A 19,966-nucleotide genomic window follows, 5' to 3' on the forward strand; every position below is an offset into this window, starting at 1 on the left:
ACACCTTCATACAGGCCGCAAATGTTCTCCATATCTCGCATCTCTCCCTTTCATATACTCCAGCTACCTAGATCTTTCACCACATCTATTACACATCCAGCGCACGTATACTCTCCCTTGCACTTGCATTACTATCCAGTTTTTTCCCAATCTTTTTCTATCATTTTTCCCGAATACCCTTCCACCCACCTTTTCCCTCTCGTATCTTACCAACATTGCTTTTCCTTATCCATTCCTCATCTCCCTCATGACACTGTTCATTTGTACTGCGATGGTTCTGGCCAGGGCGTGCATTTGGAATCAGCCTTCTACGATTCCTCTCTTCAACAATGTTTCAGCATTCAACTGTCCCATTATGTCTCTACCTTTCTCACTGAAGCTTATGCCTTGTTTGCGACTTTTCTTCATTCTCTCCAGCATCAGTATACATCTATCTGTATCGCCACTGATTCTAAATCTCCCCTCCAATCCTTATAATCTTCCCCCTGGATTTCAAAATCTTCCTTGATTCTTTATGAAATCCTTTTTCTTCTATACCGTCGGATTTCCCTCAACTATACTACTTGCTTAATTTGGTCCAAAGGTCATGTAAACATCCTCGGGAATTCTCTTGCCGATGCAGCAGCCCGTTTCTGAGCCCTACACGACACTCCCATAGATCTTTCTGTTTCGCCTATAGACCATTTCCACGACTTATTACACTTCATTATCAACGCTGGACTGCTTATAATGCCTCCTGTACAAAGGCACGTTGGTACTGGTACCATCCTTGCTCTCTTCGCTCTCCATCTTGGTTCATTCAACATCCTTTCTTTCCCTCTTACCTCCATTTTCTGCTCCGTAACAGACTTCACATTCTGTATACTCCCCAACGCTTATATCTTCTCCGAAAATTTACTACTCTACTTTGTAACTGTGGTCTCGATACAGGCTCCATCGATCATCTCATTTTCTCTTGCCCTCTCTATCAACAATATTGCCCGCCATTTCTCTCTATTCTTCATAAATTTCACGGTTCTGGCCCTTTAATGTAGATTCGTTTATTTTCACCTTATCCCCACCTGTTCTTACTGCCTATTATCTTTATTTACAAAGATCTACGTTATTTAGCATCTTATAAGATTCTGTAAAGATTCATCTTAATTCCTCATCTCATTCTTTGATCCCACCGTCTATAATTGCCGGGAGAGCGATCTTTGCAAGTTTCAATCGCAGAAGAAGAAGAAGAAGAAGAAGAAGAAGAAGAAACTACAAAGGAAGAGCAAGAAAGTGAAAAAAAAAACAATTTAGGTTAAATAATTGAACAGAATCGAAAGAAATTAATCGACTAAGTTGATACGTTCAGTAAAAATCAAAGAGTCGTTTTGTTTTTCGACCAAGTGAATGTATACTGTCGCACAAGTAGCTACGTATCTTACAAAATCAACGAAATAGATGATGCTCTAAACAAGAACAATTTCATAGGATCACTCATCGATAGGAAATATCATGAGATATAACGCTATACACTTATAGACTTTTCCAGGTAACTCCTCAAATTTTTCGTTGATTCATTTCGTCCTGTAGAATGCGACTTATATTTAACAAAGTAGAACATAAGAAAGCAAATTTAACGTTACATTTGCGAGCAACACATACTTCAGAATAAAGCACTTAAGTTCGGTTCCATTATTTCTTTATAAATTGTTTGTAAAAATGCTTTCGTTAATTTAGAATTTACTGGGAATATAAATATACTAATTTTTCAAAAGAAAAAGTAAAGGAGGAGGATTATTAAAGGAAAAATAAAAAAGTGATATTAGGTACCGTACGTCTTGAATATTCTTTTTTTTAATGGTTCTTCTACCCCGGAACATTTTTGGATAAGAATTCCTTTTGTCCTTATTAGTGACATTTTGCGTGGGTTAGGTTAGGTCAGATGAATCGGTTCCAGTCACTGGTCGACAGAAAGTAAAACTTGCCGACTTTTGAAAAAAAAAGTGTGTTGTTTGTAATATGTGCGTGTTTAGTTTCGTTTCTACATAGTTATTTTTCTGAAATACACGTTTTTATTTTCATATCTTTATATTGTTTTTAATGTTATATTAAAATATATACGGCTTTTCTTTAAATTGTATGTTTCTGTTCTACATCGACCTGTGCACATCAACTGTGCTTTAAATTACGTCTGAATAGGTAAAAACATGATTTTTTTTAATGAATTCGATATTTGTAAGCAATTACACACGTGGAAAGACTTTACTTCCTTAGCTGGCATACCTCGAAAGAAGAACGATATAAAAGTGGATTTGTGTGCAGTCAAATAATTATAGTGGCTAATTGCAGTTTACGCTGATGGACATCGGTGCTGTTAGCCACGAGTTTTATGCAAAGGTGGGGGGTCGCGGTGGCTCCGTAGTAAAGTGTTCACCTCCGGTGATTGGGGACCTTTGTTCGATCCCAGCTCGTGCCGTGTGGGCTTTGTGGTGCACAATACCGTGCTCGTGGGTTTTCTCGGAGTTCTCCCGTTTGTTCCCACTTCATTCCACCAATTCATTCATTTCTCATTATCATCGTCTGTTTTAGCCCAACCTGCATAAGTGTGGGGCATAAAACTGAAAGATTGCATTTCATTTTTTTATACGAATGTATCTGAAGATGTTGAGAACACGCAAGCAAAGTGGGATTTTTTAAAAATAACTTTGTAGAATATTATTTCATTTGAAACAAGTAAAACTAACTAATATTTGTAAGTCATCATCATCATAGGAATTCTGCCTTTATTGGCAGGTTACTTGCCGCAGCTTAGAAGCTTCCATGCTCCACGATTCTCCGCTAACCTTTCTGCCTTCCCGTATGATCTTTCTGTTTTAATATCGTCCATTAATTGTAGTCTCCTTCGCCCCCTCCTTCTCTTTCCCTCCACCATACCCTCTAGGACGTCCCTCATGATACAATCTCCTCTTAGGCAATGTCCCAACCAGTTTCTCTTCGTCTTCCTAATGATATCTAAAAGTGTTCTTTTCTCACCCACCATTTCTAACACTCTCTCATTCGTTTTGCGCTCGACCCAAATAATTCTTTCCATTCTTCTCCACACCCACATTTCGAAGGCTTCCAGCCGATTTGCATCACCTTTACGTAATGTCCACGTTTCCGCCCCATACAGTACAACACGAAGCATTTTATGAGTCTTTTTCTCAACTCTTTCTTCAAGGTCCCACAAAACAGTTTTCTTCCTCCTAAAGGCTTTTTTCGCCATTCCTATCCTTGCTTTGTAAGTAATGGAATAAAATTAAATATAAGTAGTGCAAGAGTAAAATGCTATTTACGAATATGGTTTTGCTAAAAAAACGTAATAAAATCCGGATTTCCGGAAACTTTTTCAGATATAGTATACGAAACTTCCCGTATTGTGAAGGGGGGGAAATATGAATATATTGATATGAGTGAATGTAGAGATACGAATATACCGTTTCTGTGCAATGTTTTCCCTTCAGTATTTATGCATTTAACTTTCTACACGAAACTGCATACATTCTACAAATATTGATATTAGAATGAGGGTACTGGTATCGATACTTAGTATGAATTACCAATATTTCTGAAGAAAATTAAGTATTGATCGGTACTGGCACAGGAACCACATTCTAATAATTTAGCATAACATGTTATGTCCCACACAAATGCTAACTCAGGAATAGAAAAAAAAGTCCCTGTGAAGTAATTTGCCTTAGTTATTCCTTACGTCCAAGAATATCATCCCAAACTTAATTAATGGAAGATTTACGGGATATGGGTCTTTCAGCCTAAAGTCCACCCAAATTGCAATAACAACAATAATAATACGTAGAAAGGATTTGGCAAGTTATCGGCCAGGGCCTCTTTAGTAGGTACTATCCCAGAATTTGCATGGTAGGACTAAGGAAATCCACAGTCAGGATAGTTGGCAGCGGGACTCGAACCTACGACCTACAGAATGCGAAGCCATGCTCTACTACTTAAGCTATTTCTCTCAGAAAGATTTTCGTTTGCGATTTTTAAAAATCGCTCCTGACGGAAAATTTAAAAATCGAATCGAAAGAAATTATTGGGTTAAAGTTCTAGATGGGTGTACCAATACTACCCGACTCTAACATCGGCGCTGGTATCAGGGCTTAATTCAATTATAAATTGGCATCGAAATTGTTATCCAAGGTGACTCTGCAGTCTGGTCTAAGCGACTTCTTTCAATCGCTTCTGATAAAACAAAAATTGAACGTTTAATTAAGAAAAACTTATCAAACCAAATTGGCATATGCTTAATTCGGTTTAAATTTGTGTAGAAATTGGCATAGCCCCAATGTGACTTCCCTCAAGAGCCGCCCTTTATACGAATTTGTTGACGTTTAGCGTCAGTTTTCAACACCGTGACTGTCTGAAATATTGCCCTGCATTTAAGGTGGAATCCCGGAACCATCACAATGCATTTAAAGCAGCAAAAGAAAGCTTCGTGTCTGAAGATCACAACAATGACTAACGGCTTTTCTTCGTATTATTGCATTGTTTATTTTTCAATTCTTTATACTTAGATATAAACGCTTCAAGTCATTAACTATTTGCCCATTGGGACACAGATTGTCGTTGTTTTAATTGAATAGTTGAGTGACACAGTAACCTAAGTACCAACAGCAAGAAGGCCGATATTAGTAATAATACGGATACTAATTTCGGCGTTATTGCAGTTGGTGCTTAGGATACTGGGTCACTTAGTCTATCAATTCAAAAACGGTCATGTGGTAACGAAACCAAAATTAAACTTTTCCTATTTTAATGCAATTATGACCCGACAAAAGAAAGCTAAATTCATTTTCCGAGGAAAAGAACAACAGCTAAACGCAATTTCGGAGAGAGAGGAAGAGAGAGGTTGTAAGCTGCAGGACGGACAAACTACAGGTTGAGGGCGATAAATCACGTCTTTGTTAAGGTCCTGATTGTCACAGCAGCCAGTAGGCTGTGGTTCGCGACTGATTTACAATGTTAAAATTCAAAATTTCAATCTTAAATTACTCCAAATGTACTCAACATTTTAATTCAAACGAAATATGTGTATATTCTGTGTACATTAGATATATCCTTTGAAGGTGTCATAGTGATATATTGGACCAAAGGAAATGAGCATCGTGGCGGAAACAACATTGGTCCAACTCATTTTCTTTCTTCCTATAGTTATCAGTCATACAAGTAGAACCACTTCTACAGGCTGACGTACTTAACGCAGACACCTAAATGAGGTCTTTAATTAATCTATAACATTATAAGTAATCTTTTTCTTAGGTTCTGGTTGATAGGTTAATTGGTTCGGTTTCTGTTCTCCATTCAGACTTCTTTTGTTTTTTCATATACATATCCTGCTTGTTATACAATCGATACGCGTAGAGAGCCAGTGTGAGTTGCTTATAAGCAAGGATATTTCATTCCAACTTTCTTATGAACTTTGAACTTGAAATCTTAATAGTTCAAAGACTAATTAGTATTGAAACACCCTATATATATATATATATATATATATATATATATATATATATATATATATATATATATATATATATATATATGTGTGTGTGTGTGTGTGTATGTGTGCGTGTGTGTGTGTGTGTGACAAAGGACGTAGCGTATACCCACCTAAAAAATTAGCAATACATCATTGAGAACAGTATAGTACAATCGATATATTTTTCAATTGTTAACGCAGACAAATAATTACAGTGGCTAATTACAGTTTACGCTGACGGGCATCAGCAGCGTAGGCCACGAGTTTAATGCAAAGGTGGGAGGCGCGGTGGCTCATGATACAGCGTTCATTTCCGGTGCTTCGGGTCTCTTGTTCGATCACAGTTCGTGACGTGTGGACTTTTGTTGGACAACAACGTGCTCGTGGGTTTTGTCGGGTTCTCCCGTTTCCTCTCACTTCATTCCACCATTTCATTCATTTCTCATAATCACCGTCTACTTTAGCCTAACCGGCATAAGCGTGGGGCATAAAACTGAAAGATTCCATTTCATTTTTCTATGCGAAGGTATCTGAAGATGTTAGGGTAAATTCCCGGGAAGATATTTTTCGGGAATGTTTCCTGGGAATATTCCGGGGAAGATTCCCAAAAATGTGAATTTACCGGGAATTTATGTACAGTCAAAAGAAAATTGCATTCTATTAATATATTATGATTTCAAAGTTAAATTGGTTTTTATATCACAGAATATTATTACTGTGGTCCCGAGGGGATTATTTAGAATGTAAATTCTGAACGATATTATGTTGTTGTATTAATATATTATTATATTTAGAGAGTACACAAAATGGATATTTATTTACAATATGTTCTATAAAAGTAAATATTTTTCAAAAATGGAACAGTAAGTCTACATACTTTTAAACCGCTAAACAGTTTAAATTTACATGTTAGTGGATTTTCTAAACTTCTACTATTGACATTATAAACATATTAAAATTTATAAACCAGTTAGGTTGGGTAGCTGCCAGAACACACATGTCCCACCGTTTTGTCAACATTTGCGCATAAATATTTATGATCACAATATTTGCAAGATAGTTTCCTGGTTTATAATTTTGCATGTAACATTGCCACACACGACTTTTCTTCATGCATTTCTCGAAATTCTATGCGTTAATTCACATGTAAAAGAAGATCGAGTACCTCTTCAGCAGTCATTTAATGCTTCAATTTTTGGTATGTATACGTTCGATCGTTTTCTAATGTATAGTGTATACGCAAGACTACTTGGGGTATACGCACCCCAATATACGCTAATTCTTTCGTAAATTTAAGATGAGTATATGCTGGACTATAAAAAATTCAGGTGTGTATATGCCCCATTACATCCCTGCCCTTCAGAAATTCAAGTCAGAGAGAGGAGATAGACTGACCTCTATTACTAACGGTGGTTCATGGATTATTAATAGGACTTCATTTCTATTTTCACATAATTCTACATTACTTTAGAAAATGATATCTTTCCTTCATCTGTAAATTAGTACTTTGCTACTTTTAGCGATTGTTTAGCTTTGGCGGGTCAGATTTTGCATCTACTTTTTTGCGATATTCTATTCCGATGTTGTTGTTTTATGGTTTCATACGTTAAATTACGTTACCAACATTCAATTTAGAGAGCATTGCCGAGCGAGGGTTAGCGAATGAAGGCGGGTTGGAGCCCCGAAGTGCACGTTGTTTTCTTTCTTCGTTACTAGCAATTCACTCTCTTTTCTCACATAAATCACTTCGACTTATCTTTAAGGTTTGTACAAATGCCCTACTATCCAAAAAATGTGTATGATACTTTCTTGACTACTTGAACAGTACTATCAACTCATTTCCTCCGTAAATCATCGCACTTTTGCTAGTTTTGACCCTTTCTACTAAACAATTACTCTTTTTAGTGCAAATGGAAATATACTTTAAAAACCATATTATTTGTTATATAAAGTACTGTCAAAGAATTTTAAATTTTTTAACCTTCTAATTCTTTAAAACCTAGAAGTAAGTTAATATATAAATGTAAAGTAATATATATAGTTCCTATAATTTGCAAGATAATGAAAAGAAATGAAAATAAATTCCTTCCCGGGAATTTATAGGCCAGAGAAAAAAACCGGGAATATTCCCATTTTTTAAATTCCTTCCCACCAGAAATATTCTCACTGACCATCACTATTAAGAACACGCAAGTAAAGTGGGATTCTTTTTTTTCTTAAAAAAATAATAATAGCATACTATTTCAGTCGATACAAGTAAAACTAACTAATATTTTAAGTAACGGAATAAAATTAAATATAAGTAGTGCAAGAGGAAAATGCTATTTACGAATATGTTTTTGTCTAAAGAAACGTAATAAAATCCGAATTTCCAGAAACTTTTCACATATAGTATACGAGACAAACTTCCCGTGTTGCGAAGGAGGAGAAATATGAATATATTGATATGAATGGATATAAAGATATGAATATAACGTTTCTGTGCAATGTTTTCCCTTGAGTATTTATACATTTAACTTTCGACACGAAACAGCATACATTTTACAAATATTGATATTAGAATGAGGGTACTGGTATCGATACTTAGTATGAATTACCAATATTTCTGAAGAAAATTAAGTGTTTACCGGAACCGGCACAGGGACCACATTCTAATAGTTTAGCATATGTCCCACACAAATGCCAACTCAGGAACAGAAAAAAAAAGTCCCTGTGAACTAATTTGCCCTAGTTATTCCTTATGTCCAAGAATATCATCCCAACCGTAATTAATGGAAAATTTATGGGATATGGGACTTTCAGCCTGAAATCCACCCAAATTGCTGATTTCTTTTTCAAAAATATGTAATGCTAGTCATTCCTATAAGTTGCAAGCCCTCCCAAAAGCCTAGTTATTTCAAAAAAAAAAAAAAAAGTCGAAAAAACATTTGTTAGTGAGAACCCTCTCAAACTACTCTTCTGAATCCACCACTGTTCATAATTTGCTTTCCAACATGAAATTCATTTGAACATCTACCTAAATTTAGAATGTAGGAGGCTCCAGGAGTAATAATTTCGTATTTAAGAGGTATTTTTGACTTGTGCAAAGTAACCCCGACTAGAGGCTGAAACCGCCTTCTTCCAGTTTTACTTTTTTTAAGACTTTAAACTGTTTCCCTTTTAAATTTCAACTATTGCATCAAAATTTCATTATACACAGTAGTATTGTACGAAACTGACTTAACTTTGACGAAAATTCTTGGGGAACGGACAGAATGGCAGGAGGACAAAATGGCAGAGGACGAAATGGCAGAAAGTATAATTTGAATTCTCGGGTTTTAAACTATATTATTTCTTACTGGGTAAATGAAGATTTCCACATAAATTTTAGATTTATTCATTATGTTCCAAAATTCGAACTGCTAATCATATTTCAATTCTGAGAATTCTGATGTAGTAAGAATTAAGAGAGTGCCACCAAGATTTCCGCCGGAAGTTTGGAATGCTCATGAGGCAACTCTGTCTAACAATACTCGCATAAATAACTTATGTAATGGGTGGAATCACAAGTTTTTCCATTTGGTTGGACACAACCACCCAACGGTACGGAAACTCATACAAAGCCTCCAGAAAGAAAATTTCACCGTTCATTCTACCATTTCCTAGTGCGAAAGAGGACAATACCCCGTAAGAAAAATGTTGATCTGCAGCATAGATTGAGAAACCTATGTGTGGATTATTACACAAACAAAAAATCTCTTGAGGAATTCTTGCGGGAATTGATCACAACTTGAAATTGACGCCAATGTAACTAGCTAGCCATTCTTATGACTGCAATTTGTTTTTGTAGTATATTTTACGATATATTTTATTATATAAAATTAACGACGGTGTAATTAATTAGCCATTCTTTTCTTAAGACTGCAGATTGTTTTTATAGCATATTCTAGGATATGTGTTATAGGATGTTTACGACACTGTAAGTAACTAGTCATTCTTACGACTGCAAAGTGTATGTATAGTATGTTACGATATAGCTATATTTTGTTATATAAAATTAACACCAATGTAATTATTAGTCACTCGTACAACTGCAGAATGTTCTATATTGTGTTCTAGTATATGTGTTATAAGATGTTAACGACCTGGTATCAGACCGGTAGCTACCCCAAAAATGTAGGGGGGGGGCCGATCCAACCATATTATACTTCATCACCATATTATAGTTCATTTTGCAAGCCTACCGTGAAAATTTTAGGGGGCCGCCCCCCTAGACCCCCTGAATATGGGCCTGCCTGGCTAGTGATGGGCAGTGGGAATATTCCCGGTGGGAAGGAATTTAAAAAATGGGAATATTCCCGGTTTTTTCCCTGGCCTGTAAATTCCCGGGAAGGAATTTATTTCCATTTCTTTACTTTATCTTTCAAATTATAAGAACCATATGACTAATTACTTTATTTTAATATGTTATGATTTACTTCTAGGTTTTAAAGAATTTGGAGGTTAAAAATTTAAAATTATTTGACGGTACTTTATATAACTAATAATATGAATTTTTAAGTTCCATTTCCATTTGCACTAAAATGTAAGGTAATTGTTTAGTATTGGGAGGCCAAAACTAGCAAAAAGTAGGATGATATACCGAAGAAAGAAGTTGATAGTGATGTTCAAGTAGTCAAGAAAGTATCAAAGACAATTTTAAGGGCAGTAGGGGATTTATACAAAGCGGAAAAAGTAAGTGGAAGTAATTTATGTGAGAAAAGAAAGTGAATTGTTGGTAACGAATAGAGAAAACAACGTGCCATGCGGTGCTCCAACCCGCCTTCATTCGCTAACGCTCGCTCTGCAATGCTGTCTGAATTTAATGTTGGTAACGTAATTTAACATATGAAACCATAAAACAGCCGCATCGGAATAGAATATCGCAAAAAGTAGGTGCAAAACCTGGCCCCCCAATGCTAAAGAACATCCAAAATTAGCAAAGTACTAATTTACAAATGATGAAGAGGAACCATTTTGTAAAGTAATTTTGAATTATGTAGAAATAGAGATGAAGTACTATTAATAAACCCTGAACCACCATTAGTAATAGACGTCGGTCTGTCTCCTCTCTCTGACTCGAATTTCTGAAGAGGTACTCGGACTTCTTTTACATGTGAATTAACGTATGGAATTTCGAGAAATAGGTAGAATGAAAGGTCGTGTATGGCAATGTTACGAGCTAAAATATAATTGCAAATTTTGTAAACATAAATATATATGCGCAAATGTTGATAAATTGGTGAGACATGTGTCTTCTAGCATTTACCCAATCTAATTGGTTTATAACATTTATAAATTTAATGTGTTTATAATATCAGTAATAGAGTCAAGTTGAGCAAATCATCTTACATATAAATTTAAACTGTTACTATATAATTTACTATATAATTTTTTCAAGCATATTTAATTGATAGAACATATTGTGAATAAATATACATTTATGCGTACTCTCTACATATAACAAAGTGTTAATAAAGTAACATAGTACCGTCAGGATGTACATTTTAAAGAATCCTCTTTGGAAAACAGTAATAATATGCTGTGATATAAAAAATAATTCAACTTTAAAATCATAATATAATAATAGAATGCAATTTTCTTTCTGATTGAACATAAATTCCCGGATAATTCCCATTCCTGGAATCTTCCCAGGGAATATTCCCGAAAAATATCTTCCCGGGAATTTACCCATCACTATGCCTTCCATGTAATTAGTCATTTTTACAACTGCAAACTGTGTTTATAGTCTATATTATGATATATTTTGTTATATAAAATTAAGGACTATATTTTAGTTATTCTTACGAGCGCAGATAGTTTTTACTAGTGCTGTCGAAATCTGTTTTTGAAAAACCCGAAAATCGCTTTTGCGGTTTCGGTTTTGAAAATCGCTTTTGTTTCGGTTTTGAAAACCGCTTTTGTTTCGGTTTCGAAAACCGCATTTGCGGTTTCGATTTCCGGTTTTTTCTAAAACCGAAAACAGCAAATGTCACAAAAAAAATCGACAGCACTTGTTTTTACGGCGTATTCTAGGATATGTTTTATGGAGTGTTCACGACACTGTAACTAGTCATTCTTACGACTGCAAAGTGTGTTTATAGTCTATATTACGATATATCCTATCCTAACTATATATAAAACTACATGAGCTGACACAAATTATTGAGCATTTCCTGTAGGATTACAATGATAAAATTTGGCATGATTGTAGGTTTCCGGAGTTAACCTACAGGAAAATTCCCAAAAGTTAATATTTTTAATTTTAGGGGGTCTAAAGAGACTATGAAGAATTCCCCCATGTTATTTAAATGGCCCTTTTTTGAACATATAATCTCATGTTTTAGGTACTTAGAATTGGAATATAAATTTGAAATTCGGTATGTTTGTACGATTTCGTTGTCACTACCTAAGTAAATCAGTAAAAATAAAAAATCCAAAAAATCCGGTTTTATATGGAACTGAAAAATCTTTCCCATGTTATTTATATGGAACACCTTTTACACTCCCAAATTATTGAGCACTTCATGTAGGGCTACAATGATTAAATTTGGCATGATTGTAGTTTTCCGGGGCAAACCCACAGGAAAATTTCCAAAAGTGAATATTTTTAACTGTAGGGGTTCTAAAGAGGGGATGAAGAATTTCCCCGTTTTCGTTAGCATTTTCTAAGTGAATCATCAGAAATAAAAATTTCCAACGTTGAGTGGTTTTATGGGGAACTGAAATCTTTCCCATGTTATTTATAGGGGACGTCTTCTACACCCCCAAATTTTTGAGCACTTCCTGTAGGGTTACAATGATTAAATTTGGCATGATTGTAGTTTTCCGGGACAAACCCACAGGAAAATTGCATATAGTGAATATTTTTAATTTTTAGGGGGTCTAAAGTGGGATGAAGAAACCCCTAGAGCCTCCAACTAGCCAAAGGCTAGTTTTGTTATATAAAATTAATGATGATGTAAGTAATTGGTCATTTTAACGACTGCAGATTGTTCCTTATAATCTGTTCTACGATATCCGTTAAAATTGAGAATTAATAAAAATGTACGTAATTAGTCATTCTTACAACTACAAGCTGTTTTTATAGGTCTGTACTATGATATGTATTAGTATTGAAGAACAAATAGTAACCATTCTTCCAGCTTTGTACTTACATTGTTTGGTTTCAATCTATATTTTCTTGTAGTTAGAACTGTTATAAGACCAAGATATCAATTGGAAGATGGTTGCAAAGAAATAAATTTAAGAAAAAAGTTAAGATTTGTTAAGTTTCAAGTTAAGTTTGGATAACTGATAGTTACCCTCTTTTACGCTCTTGTTTCAATTTAGCTGTATTTATATGCTTTGGAAGTTCGAGGCAGAAATGACTAAATCGAGAACCGTTACCTACTAACAAACTCAATAGGTGAAACCTTAAAATACGAGCCCTAGGAGTTATGCTTTTGCCAAATTTACTTCCTGCCATTCTGTCCTTCTGCCATTTCGTCCACTGCCATTTCGTCCTCCTGCCATTTTGTCCTGCCATTCCGTCCACTGCCATTTTGTCTTCCTGCCATTATGTCCCCTGCCATTCTGTCCTAAATTCAAATTCTTGTACGTGATATTTTTCAAATTTTGGCAGCCTTTACAGTGACTGATTTCCATACCTCTACAACAACGAATCCTCACGGTAATTAGAACTAATATTAACTACAAATATTATAGCAAAAATACAGTTAGATGTTCTGTGTTTCGGTGGCAGTTGAAACTCCTCTTTGCTGTTCATGGTTTTGCTGACAGGACTATGAAAATCTTCATATTTTTGCAAAGTAAGTCCGTCTTACGATATGTGAAATGAATGCTTCCTGGTCCTTCTCTTTTTCGTTGCATTCCTAAAATTTGCCCTTGTACTTAATGTGTTTTTCTATGCTGTATTTGAAAAAATAATATTGCCCTTGTACTTAAGGTGTTTTTGTAGGAATATCTGTTTTATATCGTATTGGAAGAATAATAATAATGTGCCCTTGTACTTAAAGTATGACTATGTGTGAGGGAATTAAAAACACGTATCGCATGTCCCGTGCACGTGGATACTTCTTACTGTTGTACTACCTACAGAAATGATTCTATATCATGTACAACTGATAATAGAACACACAACAAACCTACATCACGAGAATTCACACTCCACGTTGGAGTGTGAACACAACATAATCTGGGTTTGTTGTGTGTTCTATTACCAATTGTACATGATATTGAATCATCTCTGTAGGTACTACAACAGTAAGAAGTATGGGTGTGCACGGGAGATGAGAAGTTGCTGTTGTAAACTATTATCATTTTTTTTACCAATTTGTTAAAAATATTTCATACAAATTAAAATGTACACGCTGCTTCATAATGAATGACTCCAATCTTTATTGCTGTTTTGACGTAAAAATTTTCTAAGTGCAACTTCGGTTAATTTCGGAAAAACTGCCACTTTCGGACCAGTTTCGAACCTGCAAGCCAACCTTTGCAATCGAGAAAAATTTTTCAGATGTGCTTTTTGTTTATGTGAAATATAATAATACTTCTTATTGAGTGTAGAGAAAAGCAACGTTGATTGAAATATTTAATGATACAATACTTCGAAACCATGTATTCGTGTCAGTACATGCTTGTTGGTCATGTAGCTTTCCATACGTAAAAGAACATTTAGATATGTAAAAGAACCTTTCCGATGAAAAGAAAGATAGAGAACAAACTTCTCCCATCCGTAGCAGAAAGAAAAAGCCCCAGAATTTGCAACGAATAACAAAGGAACTTCAGTTATATTTCTTTAGAAGGAAGGTGGGCAGAGTCGCCGTGTTAGCACAGTGTTAAAAAGCGACGTGTCAAATCGTAAAGTCATCAGTTTGAATCCCGTTTGGGTCAAAAAAGTTGTATGAAATTCTATTTTCCTCAATGTATGAAAATTATATAAAATAAATCAGATGCATATGTATATCCATATAATCATTGCATAACATAAGAAATTATTATGTTTAAAATATAACATCTGATTTATGTTCACAGATCGTCGGTAGCCAGACAAATTATGAAAATCATGAAATAGCAATAAATTATGTAGTATTTATTTGCAACTATTTGTCATATTGAGGTTCCTTCTCATCATTTTCATTACAGAATGTCATTTACGTTCTTGAAATATATTTCTACATTTCTAGAATTATAAAGAATATTCTTTTTTAATTGTTCTTGTAGCCCGGAACATTTTTGATAAGAATTCCTTTTGTGCTTATCAGTGACATTTTGCGCGGGTTAGGTTAGGTCAGATGAATCGGTTCCATTTTCGACGGCTTGTGCGGCTTGACTCGCAGCTCATTCACTATCCAGCCAAACCGAAAGGTGAACTGATCAAACTGAACCGAGCCTTTGGCTCACAACAACCAACACTGCTCGAGCCGTCGGCTCAGTTTAGCTCCATGGAACCGAGCCAAGGGGTCGTTTCAACGAAGCTGGCTCGAGCCAATGGCTCGCCTGAGTCTAGTCGAACCGAGTCGGTGGTTCATCCTAAGCGAGCCGGCTCAATCCATCTGCTCAATTGAGCCGAGTCAATGGCTCATTTCAACCGAACCTTCCGAGCTGTTTGCTCCGTTGAACCAAACCGAAGCGAATAACATCATTACACGGGCTTCAGCTTAAGCTCACCTGAACCTGAAAAATGTGCACAAAATACGAGAGGTAGTTCGTAACATCAAAAGAAAACAAAAAGTCGTTTGTCGAATTCCGCGTCGTCCAAGAGACAGGAGAGCTAATTGGAATCGAGATTCGAATAATGGTAATTGGAGCGAAACAGAAAGTTGTGCATATACTTCGTGAGGTGATTTGTAACACCAATAAAAGACAACTCCCTTTGCATGCTGTGGAATTCCGTGTCTTGCGACCCACTTCTCAATAGAAGGCCATGGAGCTGTTTAGATTCTGCCGTGACGTCACTACGAGTAGATACAAACGAAGGCGACAGACTTCTGAGAGCGAGTGAGTGACAGTTTTTACGAGAGTTAAAATCGAGTGGTGGAACAGTGAACGCGCTCTTTTAGTTGCGCTTTGTGTTTGTGGTGTTAAATACAGTGAATTGTTACTGCAAGTGCTTATAAATATAATTCGGAGGCAAAAGTGCATTTTACTTGTGTTCATAATTGTAAAGTGAATTACCGAAACAGTCCAAAAGTGAGTGCATTTGAATTTCAGTTGAAGACAATCCACGAAAAAAATGGCTCCATATTATCACCCCAGACAATACTTCATACTCACGTAATTTAGTAGGGTAAGCCTGTAGTTTCTTTCTCATCAAGACAGTTCTTAACAATGAATCTTAAAAATGATCGATTTTTATTCAGTTATTTTATTTTTGAGTTCACACGATATTAAGCTACTTCTTTGTAGCATTGTTCTCATACAAATACAGAACTTTCAGATTTCCTGTACCCTTAAAATAGGCAGGATCTTAACAAATTGTCCCTTCGAATCCAATAATCCAGAAATTATGTATAGTAATTTCATATAACTTTCTCTGCAAGTAGGCAACGGAAATGTATTACATCTTCCTCAGAATTAATGCTTATAATAATAATAGTAATATTAAAGTAACGGCTCAATAAATCACTACCTTGAAATAGATGTATATAAATATTAGCTTCTCATATTTCCTGTTTACCACAGTGGCCTTATGACATGTATTTATACATTAATTTCGGTTGCAAACCAACATTTCTCTTAGTAACGTAGTTTGTCTAGTGCATGAATTTCAAAAGTGCTAAATATATACCCACTAGGCTGCTAATATGTATCAACAAGCCTACAGGAGTGGAAAAAAATAAGAGGGATGGTTATTTTTAATATATAATGGAACATTCACAATGGACAGCCATATTTGTTTACCACATACTAATTATAAACAGAAGTAACTGAAGTAAATATCAATAACGATTTTAAAGAAAAACAAGCTTCAGTAATTTATGTGGTTAAGAAGGTCAGTGAGTTAATGTGGTTACTCAGATACTATTATTTTCATTTGTGTAATGAATTCAGAGTGCGAAATCCTGAAACAGAAGAAATTTTTCTCCATTTGAGATATTTTAAATACCCCACCCAGTAAAAAGATATTGGAGGTTGAATAAAATGACACTATTCTCAGTAGTTTGCAAATTAATTACAATAACTCATATGTAATTAACGGGTGAACTACTAATATGGGAAGTCCATGATGTACACAAAATTTCACGAAAAAAAAATGGTTCAAACATTCAAGAAAGACAAAAGCAACTAGGGTTATTATGATCTGATAATTTGTATACACAATTCCACATTTGGGTCATTCCATGTGAAATCAACAAAGCCTACAACCCGACCACCTTAGATTTTTACCAAATTTTAGTATTTCGTAGGGATGGTCGATATATGGAATTGTGCAAAGTTGTAGCTTCCTGTATGACGAAGTTTGTGAATTATGGGGGCTCAAAAATACGAAAAAGTCGTCAACTTTGGTACATACCCGAAACTTTCGGACAACACTGCTCTTGATCTAATTGGTGTAGAGAGCTGATTCTTGTTTTGTTTGAAAGAGCATAAAATAAGCTTTCCAACGATATATCGTATGCCTAGTTCTGAAAGAATATCTATTTAAGGTCACCCAGTATGACCTTTTGACCTTGAACTTTTGAGGATGCATATCTTCGATTTTTCTAAAACTCGCATATAATTTACACACAAGCTTACTGTATAACATAAGGGAAATAGAAGTTACACAGTAATGGGAACTTTCAATAAAATTGCTTTTTTAGTAACAATTTGTTTGTACTAGGCAGTTTTAACGTATAAAACAGTTTGTAACACTGCATTTAATGTACTACTAATAAAAAAGCGACAACTATCATGTCCAAGCTGGAAAAGAGTATTTTTTTTTTTTTTTAAATAATGTACCACGAAAGCCACAGGAGTGACGCTTCCACTTCGTATTCCTTATTAGTGACATATTTTAAGTTCATATGTTTTACATTTTGCCATGCCCAATCATATAATTGTTTTGGTGTTATTATCTGGTCACTATAACGTCTTTTCAAACTTGCTCTTGCAGTAAGTCTCTTTCAAGTTTCCCGAGTCCATCACACGTACTTTTTCCATGTGCGGCGACAAAAAAACATTCAACAGGTTCGGAAAAATCGCTTTAATGTATCTAACTTTGATGAAGTTCTTGTGATTTTTGTAATGAGCTGCTGCTCCATCGGAGAAATAGAATAATTCTGTGAAATCTTCAGAACCGAATTTATCTCTGAGGAAGGTAAAAAGTATTTTCTGCAATAGGTGCACTAAAATTGTATTATGTTTGAGACAGTCATATACGACGATCACATTGTCAGTTATAACTGTAGACGTCTGGAGACTTCTGGAGTATAAGCAAAATAGTTGCTGGACCGTTATTCCAGTGGAAACCTTGTGATGCTTCTAGGAAAACGAACGAATAATTTTCTGTAGAATCGAAAAGAACAATGTACTGTTTATCAAGAAGTTTTCCTTTGAGATCCTTAAGATATGAAGATTGTTGATGAGTAAGTTATTTTGCATTACGAGCCATGTAGTTAGTGCAGTGAAATTCTTGCTGATGTTTTCTGACAGGTCAATTTTTTGGAAGTACAGTTAGCAATTTTACTTGCACACCTCTATCCGTTGTTCGAATTTTTCTTTCAACTGCATTATAATTTCACTTTCTGCTGCAATTTGCTTCCCATACTCTGTAGAAATGTCTAATAATTTTGTGATCTTTTGGGCTGCGGTTCAGAGATTCTAACGCACTTTCTTTGACACACTGCTCAGTATCACTATTTCCAGCATCGGTGCTGCACTGCTCAATATCACACTCTCTGTTATTACAGGAGTCGCACTCGCATCACAAGGTATTGCTAGATTCTTACGAGAAGAATCACCAATTTTAAATCCATCTTTTAGCGATGAACACTTGGAAATCATCCATGGCATCATATTTCTCAAATTTGTTTTGACATTCTCATGGTCTTTATATTAAATGGATTGCAGCAAACTTTCTTCTTAAATCTCGACGATGGCACTATTCTGATATAATAATTCGTTAAATAAGACTGACCATTGGAACACTGACTTAACAGACACCACAATCAAGCTTCTGTTTTTAAGTACAAAGTCAGCACCAGCACATAAACACCTCAGTCGTATATTTGAACGTGTGGACTCAGTCCCCTATCAACACATTCCTCTAACTAACGTATCCACACCTCTCAATCTTGCAAAACTTTCTGTAGCAGATGGCTGCGTAATCTATCATGCTGTTGTGCAATGTTACAGTGTTGCGAACTGCTTTATACATTAAAACTCTGTCTGGTACAAACACATTGTTACTAAGAAAACAATTTTATTGAAAGTTCCCATTACTGTCCCAACTTCTATTTCCCTTATGTTATAGAGTAAGCTTGTGTGTAAATTATATGCGAGTTTTAGAAAAATCGAAGATATGCATCCTCAAAAGTTCAAGGTCAAAAGGTCATACTGGGTGACCTTAAATAGACATTCTTTCAGAACTAGGCACGCGCTATATCGTTGGAAAGCTTATTTTATGCTCTTTCAAACAAAACAAGAATCAGCTCTCTACGCCAATTAGATCAAGAGCAGTGTTGTCCGAAAGTTTCGTGTATGTACCAAAGTGGGCGATTTTTTCGTATTTTTGACCCCCCATAATTCACAAACTTCGCACACAGGAAGCTGCAAACTTGCATAATTCCATATCTCGACTATCCCTACGAAATACTAAAATTTGGTAAAAATCTAAGATGGTCGGGTCAGAAATCCCTGTTTAATTTGTTGATTTCACATGGAATGACCCATTTGTAATAACTACGAATGTTAATGTATGTTAATTCTGTCAAAACATTCCAATCCAAAGTTTTTTCTTCTTTCTTTTCAGTCCTACGCACACTTTTCGATTGTGACGATTTGACGTTGTCCATGCTAATTGTTAAGAGTGTTGGTTACAAGATGTAATTTTTATTGAATTCTGCGACAGTCTTACTAAATTCGGCTATAATCACTTATATATTTATATATAAGAGTGATATTCTTAGCCTTGACTGTTGATGTAGTGGCAGCGTGTGAGCTTTTTCTATGTAAGATATTTGGTTCGAATTCCACCTTAAACTGTAGATTATAAGCGCTACAAGATTACAGAAATATTTTTTGTAGACGCTCTGAATATTTCGTAAAGACAGTAATTATTTTTTCGACTTATACTATATTCTGCGACTCAACTAAGTTCTTTCTTCGATGGAAACAGTTTTCTCCCCACGCAATTGGACAAAGAAGTCTTTCATAATGTTTTCATATATATATATATATATATATATATATATATATATATATATATATATATCTGAAAGGTTAGCT

The 19,966-nt window shown here is 35.2% G+C and overlaps 1 protein-coding gene across 2 annotated transcripts in view; it reads left to right on the forward strand.

Moving 5' to 3' along the window:
* Positions 1–1,249: 1,249 nt before the first annotated feature.
* The window catches only part of LOC145675739 (uncharacterized), an 83,639-nt gene continuing 64,922 nt past the window's right edge, over positions 1,250–19,966 (forward strand). For both annotated transcript variants that reach the window (XM_081746374.1, XM_081746375.1), the window contains exon 1: positions 1,250–1,525. The gene's annotated coding sequence lies outside the window, so the exon portion shown is untranslated. The remainder of the gene's footprint in view (positions 1,526–19,966) is intronic.

Source organism: Thermobia domestica, chromosome 18 (genome assembly GCF_964235325.1).
Source record: "Thermobia domestica chromosome 18, izTheDome1.hap1.1, whole genome shotgun sequence".
Classification (NCBI taxonomy): Eukaryota; Metazoa; Arthropoda; class Insecta; order Zygentoma; family Lepismatidae; genus Thermobia; species Thermobia domestica.